Genomic DNA, 14644 nt, shown 5'->3' with positions numbered 1-14644 from the left:
TGATAAGATCTTCAGTGTCATGTATTAGACTATTTCCCTTAGTAATGCATTAAAACTGTCAAACCCGGTATGATTGCACAATTAGCGATATTACACATGATGTAAATTTCAATTCATGATTACAGTGTCTGTGCTAATAGATTTGCGATTAACACCCTCAAACCATGCTGGTTCAAAAGGACAGCTTCCTGTGAATCGCTCTGAGTGAGCAGCAGCAGCACCAGCCGTGCCTGGGATGCGTGGTGGGGACCGTTCCTGCAACATCTAATGATTTCCCAAGATTAGCAGTGAAGAGGGAGTTCATTAAGGATGGTCTCTTGGTGAGGCCAGGGAGCAGGAAAGCTGATGCGAGCATGTGGTGGCTCACCCCGCCTGCCTGTTGGACTTCCTGGGGAAACGGCTCTCCGCGGACTCCTGTCCTTCATGCTGCCCACACTTCATTCTTCCACCCCTGCTGGCTCTCTAGCAAGAATTGTGAAATTGAAGTTCAGGCAGGGCTCATATCACGAGAGGAAACTGTTCTGTAAACTTGAAGAATAAGGATGCTTAACGTCTGTTTATTGTGTTCTCACAAGATGCCGTTTACAGATGGCCTTCTTGGTGTGTTCATTTGTTCTGCTCTCCATGTAGCATGACCCCACGTCACCCCCACTTCATGGAAGGGGAAATTGAGTTCTAAAGAATAAGCTCACGTGGTTTGTTGGGAATGATTCCCACGTGGGTCTCTAGCACATGTTTTTGTTTTTCCACTGTAACACTGTGGGAAAGCCTGCTGTTCTGGTGGGAAAGGCTTCACCTGGACAGAGCATGTTTGTAGCATGATCCAGCATGATTCTTGGTTGCAAGAACTTCAGATATGTTCCACACATGCTCTGAATGTCACCATTTTAATGCTAACATGGAGAGCACAGAGCTGTGGTCGGAAAACTGGCTTCTCACCCTTGGGCTGGGTGAGTATCACATGGCACACTAAGGAGATCAAACGCTTTGTATTGGGTTTTGTGCCTGAGTCCCAGCAGATGGGCCACTCTGGGGGCCCTGCAGCATGGCTGGGTATGTGGTGCTCATTGCCCAGCACAGAGCCAGGTGCAGAGACTGCTGCGTGGATTTTGAAGGGAGGAGTGATCAGGTGTGCTTCTGCAAGCTGGGATGCAGTGAAGCAGCAGGTGTGTGGGGGTGAGGGTTGCCTGCATTGCAGTGGCTGGGATAGCGGGAGCAGGCATTAAAGGCCTTTCATTAAGGCCCCTTGGCAGCCTTTCTAATAAAATACCACCAGTCATAATTGCTCTTTTAAATCAGCTATGAATAACTCCTGACAATTAATTGCTGCCATAATGGCTAAGCTCCCTGGCAGAGTCGGGCTCATTTTGGAGCATACCCCAGGCATGGCTCCTTCCACCAGGTTCATGCTACATGTTCTTTACAACTTCAAAACGTGCCCTGCACATGTCTACCCGTGGTGTGCTGTCTTTGGGCTCATGGCTAGGGAAGTTCTAGAGTGATTTCCTTTGTGTGTGTGTGTGTGTGTGTGTGTGTGTGTGTGTGTGTGTGTGTATGCATGTATGTATGTATATGTTCACGGCTCATGTTCGGTGTTACTGCACTCAGGCTATGATCAGACTTCCACCAAGAGCAGATGGCTCTAACCCACATGCAGACAGACCTCTGGCCTGTTGGAAGTATGTTGTACCCATTGCCCTTACTTTCCCATGGTGTCTGATCCTGACCCATCACCAAGTATGACCCCCGTGCTCTGTTATCGGAGTCACAGACACGCCCCCAAGTGCAGCTGTGAGCACAGAACAGCTTGTTTGCTGTTTCCTGACACATCCTCCTGATGTAGCTCTTCAGGGGCATTCTCAAAATGGAGCCTGTATTAAGCCAGTATTGGGGTGAATATGACCCTTAGAGCTGGCCTCAGCCCTCTCCCTTCTCCCCTTCCAGCTTTCCTCCCTCTGCTTTGCCTCCCTGTTCCTGCCCCCTACCCTGCCCCTCCCTCTCATTTTTTTTGGGGGGGGTTGGCTTATTTGCTCGTTTCCTTTATTTCTGCCTGCCTGACTCTCTTGTTAAATGGGTCCCGAGTCACAGTATTCTGACCAGGACTTTCTGGGAGGGATCTGCAGGACACAGAAGGGGTGAACAGTTCCTATTCCTCTGCAGGGCAATGTCCTGATTAGCTGTAACTGTCCACTTGGCACATCTGGAGTCACCCGAGAAGGGAGTCTCAACTGAGGAGTTGCCCAAACCAGACTGTCTGCGGGGCATCGCCTTGTTTATTAATGTAGGGAGTTTTGCCACTGTGGGAAGCCCATTCCCTGGGCAGGTAAGCCCTTGACTGTATAGAGAGCTAGCTAAACACGAACCCATGAATGAGTCAGTAAGTAGGCAGTGTTCTTCCATGGTTTCTGCCTTCAAGTTTTTGCTTGAGTTCCTGCTCTGTCCTCCTTCAATGATGGACTGAGACCCGGAAGTTTAAGTTGAAATAAACCCTTTCTCTCCTGAGTTGCGTTTGGTCAGAGTGTTTTATTACAGCAGCAGAAAGCAACTGGAGCAATCAGAAAAGCCCCATCCACCCTTCCTTATCTACCCACCCATCATCTGCTTACTTAACCAAACATTTATCACTCATTGCTTATCTACCCACATGTTTATCCATCCATCCATCCATCCATCCATCCATCCATCCATCCATCCATCCACCACCCATCCATCAGCCCATCCACACACCTTCCTATTCATCCACCAATCTATGCACCCATGTATCTATCCATCCATCTAGCTATCCTCTCTCCCACCAGCCCTTCCTTCCTTCTTTTCTTCCCCACCTCTACCACACACAGTCACCCTCCCATCTACCCACCCATTCATCCACCAGCCCATTCATTCACTTGCCCATTCACATACCTATTCATCCATCTAGCCACCCATCCTCTATCAGCCCATCCCTCCTTCCCTCCACATATCTGCCGTATTCAACCACTGTTTCACCTATTCCCATTCATCCCCTATCCCCACATCCCCACAGCCACTTCCCCATCTTCCTACCCATTCACACAATTTCCCATCCATCCAACATTGTCTGAGTACCTGCTATCAGCAAGGTGCTGTGGATTCAATGATGATGTCTGGGGTGGGTTCATTGCTCCTTCTTCTGGATTCTCAGCCTCAGTTGTTTTAAATGTTCAGTGTATGTGCAACTCTGTGCCTCATCAGATGCAGGGCACCTCTAGAGTTGGGACAGGCCTTTATCCTCTCACTCCAGTGCTACGGTGCCAGCTTTTGGTGTATACTAATTTGGGCAAATGGATGACATGACACCATATCTTAGATGTCCAGTTTTTATGTGACCTTGGAGGTGATATGGGGGCTGTAGCCTGATCTACATCTTGGGTCCAAAGTGGGGCTGGGACTATCTCAGTCTCCTGGTTCCTCTTCTGTTGTTATCCTGTGTGTCTTGCTGTTTGTTTTCAGCTGTGAGCTAGGGCTTGGCATGAGCATCAGCATCTTTCCTGGGCTTAGACTTAGGGGAGAAGCCAGTGGTGGGTCTTACGCTTGTGGTCCTGAAAGTCTGTACTATTTCTGCATTGGCTTGGGCACAGTGCAGTTTGTGTTTATCAGTGAGGCCCGAGCAGATGAGTATGGTGCATCCTTAGGGCCATTTCAGAGACTCACAGCTGCCCCAGTGTGAATGGAAGGAGGGCCTGTCTTAGGAAGCCAAGGATGGAAAACGCAAGGCAAGTATCCTCAGTCTAGTGTCTGACATGTTTCATTTCACAAGTAAAACTAGGGCACAGTCGCAGCCTCTACCATCCCAACGTCCAGGACACTGATGGTCTGTGGGTGCTCACTTTCAGGACTGTGGGCTAAGACAGGCATGAGGATCAGCACATGACCTCCTTTTCTGAATTAGGAAGTGACTGAGACGTTTAGTCTCTTGCTCAGTCCATTGAGTCTGTAGTTAGACTCCTCCATTCCAGAGCCCATCACTCAGTGCCAACATGGAAGAATGGTACTCGCAGTGACAGTCCTGTTGGGAAGGGAGTGGAGAGGGCACCAGCTAATAGCCAGGGACCTAAGGATGTAGCTGCTGACAGGCAAAGGCCTGACCCTCAGAACATGGGGTCCCACAGGTGTAGTTGAGCAGGACCAGGGTGCTAGGCTCTAACCATGGCACCTTACCTGGCAGCCGCAGTGTGAGCTGGAACTCAGGGACCTGGCAGGGCTGTAGGTAGGACCCTGACTGGCTATGGGGGTCATGTGCATCTCGGCCTGGCCGGTGTGGGCATCCCTGGAGGAACACTTACAGGGGCTCTGGATGTCAGCCCCGGTCCAGCGCAAGGCTCAGCGAACTCAAGGACAGAGGGACATAGCCACGTGCCTCCAGGCTGCTGCAGTGACCCATTCTGAGCCTATCAGAGCCTTCTCCTTGTCCCACAGCCTTGGTTGAGAGGGGCTGAAGGAGGACCTGGGCCTGGCAGAGTCTCTGGGGACTGGCAGGGGATGAGTAGGTAGAGCCCAGCAGGATGGGCTTGCCTGTCCTCTGGGGAGGCTGACATAAGGCCAAATGTCATTGTCAGGATGCTGGATGGGAGTGCCCCATTGACAGCGAGCTTGTTCTGGAAGGGTCTCCTTCCTGAACTCTCCTCAGGTAAATATTTAAAGTCTATGAAGCCACTTGGAGCTTGTCTGTGACAGGCGCCTCTGCTTCCTTCATGCAGCCCCGCCCTGTACCACCCAGCATGCTCATTATACTCCTGGAAGCTGTGACTTCCAGGGTCCACAGCCCCACTTTCTCAGCGGACCCGTGTCTGGCACCAGTGGGGTGCCTCATCCTTAGCATGATGTGAGGCCCGGTTCCGTTTCATTCTCAGCAGGACTTGCTCTCCTCATGCCCTGCTGCACTCGGGTACTCTTGGGAGGAGCCTCAGAGTCCCACACTAGCAGAGGACAGGGGCTGCCCTGCCCTGACTCAGCACCCGGGCAGGCAGCAAGACTCGCCTGCCCTTGATCTGGACTTGCACCTGTGTGTGTCAACCTGTGACAGGCAGGCAGACCTGACTCTGTTCTGTGACCCCATAAAGATTTCAGCGGGCATCCAGGAGCTTTACACGCTGAAGCAGAAAGGAACATGAACAGATTAAAGGAGAGAGCTTGTCTAGTGCCCGCCGAGAAAGCGGCAGGGCGAGGGAGGAGGAGGAGGAGGAGGAGGAAAAACCCTGTGGGCAGCAGCTGAGATCTCGGGCTGAAATCCCTGGTCTACGGTAAGTGTGGCCCAGACTCACCCTCATCAATCGCCAAGCTACTAATTCTTTTTCCTGTGTGCTAGGGGGCGTTGCCAGGCACCTCTTAAGTTTCATAATGACGTGGCTTCTAGCAATGCCTTCTGGATCTCAATCTCATTATTTGTTTCCAAACAATAAAAAAGTGGCAGGAAAACACTTACAGGTTTAAAAAGTCTATGTTTTACTGACAATACCAGATCCAGTTCATAAACAGGTCCCTGGAATTGTATTTCCTTCTGTTGGTGTAATTCTGGACCTGGAAAGCATTCTGAACTCAAGGGGAGGAGCTTAAGCCAGGTCTGCACCCTGGCGCCCTTCCCAGCTGCCTTTTCACCCCCAGAGGATTTGCAGGTTCTGGGGTACAGGGTCCTCATCTTCCCTTGGCTCAGGACACATTCCACTAGCTTGAGGCCATCTTAGAGCCCTTTGAGACACATAATTCTGACACATTTCATATGCATCAGAAGGGGCTGCCCACAGTGACGAAAAGGCCCCATGTTGAGGACCGAGTGTGAGTCTGAATGTTGATTTCTTCATTCATGCTCCAACCAGGGCCTGGGCCTGGTGAGTGGGGCTCCTGCAGTGGTGATGTTGAGACCCAGCTGCCTTTGCCTTGTGATGCCGACATTCCCGGGACTTCTGAGACCTTCATTATGCCCACATATGGGTGGGTCATAGCGGAAGGTTAGCCAGGAGGTGAACAGTGAAGTGGATGGCCGCTGTAAACCTTGGGGACTGGGCCTCGGAAAGTGCAGAGCCCAGGGTTGGGTGGTAGACTTTGGGAAGCTAAGAAATGCCATCTGCTGCCAGCCCAAGACAGGAAACAACCTTAGAGCCGAACAATTAGTATTTCTTGACTCTTATCATTCCTGTCTCAAGGAGAATGGGAAGCCAGGCCCCACCACAACCCGACCCTGCTTTCTGCCCCCCACCGCCATTCTGGGTGCTGGATCTGGCTCGTTCTGGCCTTTGTGTCCCAAGTCTGTGGCTGCCGCAGGGCCTTTGCACTTTCTCATGCTGCCTGGACCATTTCCCCCAATCCCGACAGGACTGGGCTCTTCCTATCCTTCAGGTCTCACTCCTCTTCACAGAGGACCTTTGCCATCTGATAGCCTGGAAACACCTGTCCCTGGCCCTTGGGGACACTCCCCCAGAGACCCCTGCCTGCTCCATTGAGTCTCCCCACATCGTGTTATTCTCTGCCATTGTGTGTGCTTTGCTGATAGTTTGCCCTGGTTTTTCATCTTGGCCCCTGTGCTACTATATCAAAATACCAGAGACTGGGCAACTTAAACAACAGAAAGTTCTCTTTCATAGTGGTGGAGGGTGGAAGTTCAAGCTGAAGGTGGCAGCTGACTTTCTGGGTTGGTGAGGGCTCTCAGGCTTGCTAGCCACCACCTTTTTTGTTGCGTTCTCACAAGGTCTCCCATGGTGTGGACATGGAGAGAGCTCTCTTCTCTTCCTATAAGGGTCCCATCCCCTTGGCTGCAGCTAAACTTAATAACCTTCCAAAGGCCCTACCTTCAGATACCACTGCCTTGAGAATGATGGCTTAAGCATAGGGATGGGGCAAGCCTTTGGGCATAGCAGCTTCTCTGTGCCAGGGATAGAACACGGGTCAGGGTGCTCGTGTGTCCCCTGCAAAGCTGTGTCTTTGGGGGATTAACAGGCGTCTAGTACATGATAAGGCTTTGCTGAGTGAATGAAGAAATGTGTTGAGTGAATGAATATTCTGGGATCTCTACAGAGGCCCCAGCCTGCCCACAGCCTGGGTTCATCCTGCAGCAACTGCTGGCCACCTGCTCTCTACACATGTGCCAAGTACCATACCACACATTTTATGTTCATCATTTCTCATCTTCCTCAAGAGTTGAGGAGTGATCAGAACGTCACTGTGGTGGAAGGAGAGATGACCCCAGGAAGGGTCACAGGGCCTAGTGTGTCTCCTCTGCCTGTGACCTGATGCAGACAGACCTGACAGTTTTCTTCAAAATCACAGTTAACCTAAGCTCTGACTAATTTGGCATCTGCTAGCTTCTGGGTCCCTGGCGGGAAGTAGGCTCTTCTTCATGCAGGGAAAACAAAGGGACCACTCTCCCTGGTCCTCAGAGTTTAACAGAAACAACTTCAGCTAATGGAGCACGTGTTGGTGAACATGGGTGGGAGAGCAACAGCACAGAGCTGAGAAGCCCAAAAGAAGGGATGGAGTAATGTCTGGTTCTGAGAAGGACCCTAACTGCACACTGCTTACTAATGTTGCTGTTCCCTACTGTAGTGAGTGATGTAGTGATGTGGTAATGATGTAGTGATGATGATGATGCAGCGATGATGAAATAAAATGCAGTGGCAATGCAGTGATAATGGAGAGAATAATGATGCAATGATAATAGAGTGATGATATAGTGATGATGGAGTTATGGTGGAGTGGTGATGCAGTGATGCAGTGATGATGGCATAGTAGAGTGATGAGGTAGTGATGATGCAATGATGATGGAGTGATGCTGGAATGATAATGATGTGATGATGCAGTGATGGAGTGATAATGGTATATAGAGTGGTGGTAGAGTGATGTTACAGTGATGACATAGTGATAATGGAGTGATGATGGGGTGATGAGGTGGTGATGGGATGATGATGCAGTGATGGCATGATAACGGCATATAGAGTGGTGGTAGAATGGTAGAATGATGATGCAGTGATGACAGTGATAATGGAGTGATGATGGGGTGGTGATGGGATGATGATGCAGTGATGAGGTGATAATGGAGTGATGATGAGGTGGTGATGGGATGATGATGCAGTGATGACAGTGATAATGGAGTGATGATGAGGTGGTGATGGGATGATGATGCAGTGATGAGGTGATAATGGAGTGATGATGAGGTGGTGATGGGATGATGATGCAGTGATGAGGTGATAATGGAGTGATGATGAGGTGGTGATGGGATGATGATGCAGTGATGAGGTGATAATGGAGTGATGATGGGGTAGTGATGAGATGATGATGCAGTGATGGCAGTGATAATGGAGTGATGATGAGGTGGTGATGGGATGATGATGCAGTGATGACGGTGATAATGGAGTGATGATGAGGTGGTGATGGGATGATGATGCAGTGATGAGGTGATAATGGAGTGATGATGGGGTGGTGATGGGATGATGCAGTGATGACAGTGATAATGGAGTGATGATGGGGTGGTGATGGGATGATGATGCAGTGATGACAGTGATAATGGAGTGATGATGAGGTGGTGATGGGATGATGATGCTGTGATGAGGTGATAATGGAGTGATGATGAGGTGATGATGGGATGATGATGCAGTGATGAGGTGATAATGGAGTGATGATGAGGTGATGATGGGATGATGATGCAGTGATGAGGTGATAATGGAGTGATGATGAGGTGGTGATGGGATGATGATGCAGTGATGAGGTGATAATGGAGTGATGATGAGGTGGTGATGGGATGATGATGCAGTGATGAGGTGATAATGGAGTGATGATGGGGTGGTGATGGGATGATGATGCAGTGATGAGGTGATAATGGCGCAGCAGAATGATGCTGCTGTGATGGGATGATGGTGTGATGGCACACGGATGGAATGATGATGGAGTGCTGGAGTAGTGATGCAGTGATGATGCAGGGGTGATGGAGTAATGATGGGGTGATGGGATGACAGCTTCATGCTCCCAAGGTGGTTTAGCTACCCAAGACCCATGTCGTTTAGAAGATTCTTGACATCACTGAGCTTTGGGGAGAGATAAGAACCTGAAGCAAGTCTAATCCCTCTTTTGGTTTTCAGTCAGGGCTTTTCTTCCAGTGTAGTTCTGCCTCTCACTTGTACCCCAACACCAGCAATTCTTGTGTAAAATCCAGATGGCCCCAAGCCTTCCTCCGCTGACATCTCCTGGGTGGATGGTTCTTCTGCAAGCAGAAAGTGGGGGATCTGAACCTGCAACAGCCTCCTCTAGTTTGGGTGTTCAAGGCCTGCAGGACCTCTGTTGGTTCTCCTGGGGTCCCTGAGACAGCACTGTGTACTCTGTTCCCCAGAACGGAATGGGGGCTCTGGCTTCCAGGAACACACCAGTCTTAAGAATTGTAGAGAACACTCTTTCTCAGATCTGCGAGGAGCACCTGGTATAACATGGGGAGGAAGTCCTAAGAGAAGAGGGCCTGGTGGTGATGGACACTTACCAAGCACTGTGCTCACATGACCTGCAGCCCTGAGGAAAGCCTCCTGGATTGATCTGCGCACTCCCATGAACCCAGTTGTAACCGAGGAAACTGCCTGGGAGGCCCCAATGCCACACCGCTGAGAGGCTGACGTGTGCTAATGGTGGTTAGACTCCCACCTCACAGAGACGGGCTTGAGATGGGACAAATGAGCCCCTCTGCCCACACTCCCAAGCCCCCAAGGCCCTCCTTCCTCTTCGTCCAGATTATGTTTCAGCCATTTAAGTGAGAGGGGACCCATGGTGTGTGTCCCCACCCGTGGGTGATGGTCCTGGCAAGTCATGGAGTAGCTCTCACTTCAGGGTCCACTGAGAGTGGAAGGTGCTGAGAACAGCAGGTGAATGGTGTGTATGTGTGTGTGGGGGGTGGCTCTCCTCCTGGGCAGACTCCAGTCAATCTTCCTTTGGAGATGGAGCTGACAAGTATCCTCTCAAGCTGTGAGTTGGCAGAAGGTTTTAGTAATACTGTCCAGGTCTCAGGGGTCCTGGTCTGTTGCTCTTTTCTTATCTATCAAGCCCCAAGAGCAGGACGGCTGGCGAAGAGTTGCCCATCTCATCCACTTCTGCCTCTCTCAGGTTCCTGTTTAATGAGCGTTGGGTTAATGGGTTAATTTGGTGGCAAGACCTCATCTGTTGCATCTTCCCCACGAGTTACCTTTCTGTGTCAGTTCCCTCTCTCCCCTCCCTGGAACAGAACCTGAGGCGGTCATCGTGAAGAGACATTCCTTTGGGCTCATGATTTTCAGGATGCAGTCCCGGCTGACCCTGTTGCTTTGGGCCTGTGGGGAGGACGCACCTCCAGGTGGGAGCACATGGCTGAGTGGTACCATTTGTCTTGTAGCCAAGGAACAAAGGAGATAAAGGGAAGAGACCGGGGTTCCACCATCCCCTTCAAGGCCCAGTGACCTGAAGCACTCTATTTAGTCTTCACCTCTTAGTGGTCCATATTCCTCCAAATGGTGGCACCCTGGGCCCCACCTTACACCGCACAGGCCTTTGGTAGACTATCCCAGATCCAGTTGCTGTAGAGCGCCAGCGGATACCTCTACTGCTCTGGTGCTACTGTCACAGCATCACCAGGAGGGGGCGTCCTTTTGGGAGCAAGCAGTTTGGAGGCTCAGAGCTGCAGCTGGCTGCCCAGGACCTGGCAGGGCGATGTCCCCCAGGTGCCCTGGATCACTCTCTCTGGATATGGCTAGTTGAGCATGGGGCTCTTGGACTGCCGTGCCCCTGGAGAGGAGGGTCCCTGGGTCTCTATCAGCTCTGTAAAGGATGACATCACTCATCATGTCAGGCTTTCCCTCAGGAAGTCAGCACGGGGCAGAGGTTACAACCCAGGCATAGTACTGCATGTCTGTCGTGCTGAGGGCTTGAGGCCCTTCAAATGAGTCTCTATCCCAGCCTGCCTCACCGAGGAGCTGGAGGCTGAGGTCAAGCAAGCTAGTCCCTGTCTGTGTGTTCTTCTGACTCCATTCAGGCTGGATGAAGGCCATCCCCGTGACCTCACTTTACCTTAACCCATTCTGAAGTCCTGGCACGGGGCAGGGTGGGGGGGGTGGGGGAATGCACTCGACCTGCATACAAAGTTTGGGGAGACAGTACAGATGACCACAGTTACTGACACAGTGTGGGATCTCTGGTTTCTGAGTCTGGGCAAGGGCTCTTTTAACCAACCGGAGGGTATAGTCACGTAGGGCACCATACCAACGACGTCTTACCCACTGTGTTATTAAAGTCTTCGTGTCCCTAAGGCACTGTGGCTGGTTCCCTTTGAGATAGGGGTTAAAGACATGTGCTCTCGGGTCCAAAGACTATGAATTCAAATTCAAGATGCCCCAGGACCCGGTGGGAGACCATCCACAAGTCACAGGCCTCTGGGAGGCTACGTTACAGCATCACCATTGCTCATGCACCCCTCACATTATGGTAGACTCCCCTGAGGCTATACCAGCTGAGCTAGACCTGGGACTCGTGCAGAGTGAGCACCCAGTAGGCCATCATTATTAGCAGGGGCAGCATGTTCAGGCTCCAGGGTGGAAAGAAGGTCAAGAGCCTACAGTTCCGCTTCCAGGTGCCCCACGTTGGAGTCTCTTGACCTTGTCCACTGAGATGTGTCTGCGGGCCTCCAGCACCCACAAACTCCAGGCTCTACAGATGGTAATTTATTTTTAGGACAAGCCACTCAGGACGTGGGCTCAGGCTGCTTGGCTTGTTTAATTGCCTTTGTGGAAGCAGAGGCTGTCGCAGGATCTAAAAATACTCAGTCCACTTCCTTGTCTGTGTTGCTGTATTGGAAAGCTCCGTGGCATTTCTGAAGGCCTGAGCCAGAGGATTCCCATGGCTGGCAGAAACACCTCTGGCTGTGACCTCTGCCAGCCCCTGTGGGAGCCTCTGCGGGAACGGATTTACTACCCTGCTGAACATACCCCATTTATGACTGCAAACATTAATGTAACTGGGATGGAAATCAGGTCAACAGGATGAAAATAAATAGCTCTTTAACCCGAGGGAGGCAGATGGGCCCCAATGGGCAGCTTCCACCGAGAGACCGCTCCTTTCACATCAGGATGGCATCCCCAGGGGCTTGTACCATGGCAGGTAGACGGGCCCATCTGGGCCAGAGTGACATTTGTTGCTGTGCATGTTTACCCAGATAGGGGCCAGGCACCACGGATGACATCGTAGTGCTCTAGGAAATGGTGGCTGCCGTTGAGAGACCATAACCTGTGGTAGCCACGGTACTGCTTCAGTGGGCACACCATTGGAGTGACTCCTCACGGTGTTTTATTTCAAGCCACGCTCGTGAGGTGTGTAATTATCTTTTTAATATTCTCACCATTAATTGACTATTAAATGCCTCTGATCAGCCTGCTGTGAGCCTGGCAGGAGAAGAGGCCACCCTGACAATGTCAGTTCAGGCGTTCTTCACAGACCGGCCATGCCATCTTGGAGATCTTACAGGTGACTCAGAAGTATGAGACGTGCCCCAGGTATCCCAGAGGGACAGCAGTGGGGAGGAAGTCTGATCCTTCCTGACTGACACGACCCCCTTCTGGCCTGTACAGCACTGTCTTAGTTAGGGTTTCTATTGCTGTGAAGAGACACATGAATGACCATGGCAACTCTTATAAAGGAAAATATTTAACTGCGTGACTTACAGTTCAGAGGTTCCACCCATTATCATCATGTTGGGACATGGCAGTGTGCAGGCCAATATAGAGCTGCAGGTGTAGCTGAGAGTTCTGCATCTTGCACAGGCAACAGGAAGTGAACTGAGTGTCATACCGAGGGAAGCTTGAACAAAGGAGACCTCAAACGGCCCTTCCCCAGTGACACACTTCCTCCAACAAGATCACACCTACTCCAACAAGGCCACGCCTCTTCATAGTGCCACTCCCTATAGGCTCATGGGGGCCAATTACATTCAAATTACCACAAGCACCCTAGTGGGTCTTATCTCCAGATCTTGGCCAGGCACCTATCATTCTGGGTCATCTTCATGATCCCTAAGTTCCAGGTGGCCCTTGTGTGCTCCTGCAAAGCCACCATTATTGTCTCCAGGACAACACCAAAGTCCTAGACTGCAGTCAGCCCTGGCCTCATTCCTTCCCCTTCCTCCTTCATCTTCCTCTGAATACCTCCTTAATGTTCCAGTCAAAAGGAGCAGAATGACACTTCCTGGCCCAGCATCAGCCTTCTAGAGCTCATAGCAAGTGTCCTGTGAGATTCTAATGTCAGTGAGTCCATAGTTCTGTTTGTAGCAGTATTCTCATGGACCAACTGTGCCTACTCCAGATGGATGGCAGGGCCTTTACCTGTATCTCCTGCTGTAATTACGCTTAGTTCTGTAAGGTGACAAATGTGTACTCTCCCTAGTCCTGAAGGACAGCCGTGTGGCCCCAGGGAGCATGGGGAGGCCTATGCCGTAGAAGAGTTGTCCCATGTCCTATATGGCCTGCAGGAGCAGGCTGAAGTGCAGAACCCATGGGACAGCTGTCCTGTGACTTTGGAGGTGGTCTGCAGCTCTCTGGGGGATCCCGCCATGCAGAAAGAGGAAAATAGTATCAGGAGTGGTCACTGGCTGGCCTTTGTCACAGCTTGTGTTGCAGAGAATCTAGGCCAAATCTGCCCAAAGTTTAGTCCCTTAGGCTGTGGTCAAAGCTCCCTTGGGGACAGGACACACTGGCACACCTCACTGATACCTCACAGGAGAATTGTTTGTGGGTTCTAAGATAGCAGAAGGTCAAAGGAGATGAAAAGCTGGCTCTTCCTAGATGATCCTGCCTTCTCCATGCGAAGATCTGCAGCTCAGAGTTGTTGTCCATTCAGGGTATCACAGTAGCCCAGTAGCTAAGCAGTAGGTGGATGTGTATGTGGGTATCTGGGGTTATGAACCTGGGATCTGAGATCAAGTGGGTCTGGTGTCAGAGTCCTTGAGTGCTAAGTGAGAACTATGGAGTTCACGGGCCCACGAACAGGAAGTCACAAGAACACTACACTCCGAGTCACTGCTCTCCTGTGGGCTTGTTCTGCTTTTGTCCTTGAAGGTGGCACTTAGGTGGGCATTCAGTAATGTATGGTATGGGGACAATGCAAGATGGCAGAGATGTGTGGACAGATCTGTGCTTAGTGGGGAATGGTGCTGGGCCACTCGTGGCTCATGGCACCTGATTCCATGGATGTTGAAGGGCATTCAGTGTGTGGTCTCCTGACTGGCCCCCAAGGCTGTTGTGAGACAGTGGATGAAGGATGACCCTGGAACTCAGGGAGCTGGGGAGGGACCAGTGCAGCGGGGAGGGACTGTGCTTGCATAGGACTTGCATGCTCTTGGGAAGCCCTGCTGACATCTCCCAACCATCAATCTTAAAACCTCAGAGCTTTGTGTTGTGGATCAGTTTGGCTGGGGATCTATGTGTCCTGTCTGGATATGATGTTTTGTTTTTGTTAGCTGATAATGGGCTATGCAACCCTCTCCAGGCCTCTGGCACCTCCTACTCTCCCCTAGAACCCAGACTCAGCTAGTCTTGGCAGGAGTCTTGGGTGGCTGCCTGATGTGAGAGCTGAGGGCTTGCTGGAGCACACCAGTGCCCACCTCGGGTGCTCAGCTTTGACCTTCTTGTGACTTATT

At 51.1% G+C, this 14644-nt stretch overlaps 1 protein-coding gene across 3 annotated transcripts in view; it reads left to right on the top strand.

The window, feature by feature from the left end:
- Sorcs2 (sortilin related VPS10 domain containing receptor 2) overlaps positions 1-14644 on the top strand; it is a 398248-nt gene that overhangs the window by 123564 nt on the left and 260040 nt on the right. The window lies entirely within an intron of this gene.

This window comes from Peromyscus leucopus, chromosome 10 (genome assembly GCF_004664715.2).
Source record: "Peromyscus leucopus breed LL Stock chromosome 10, UCI_PerLeu_2.1, whole genome shotgun sequence".
Lineage (NCBI taxonomy): Eukaryota > Metazoa > Chordata > Mammalia > Rodentia > Cricetidae > Peromyscus > Peromyscus leucopus.
The sequence above is the reverse complement of the archived record's forward strand: the minus strand, read 5'-3'. Positions and strand labels throughout refer to the sequence as shown.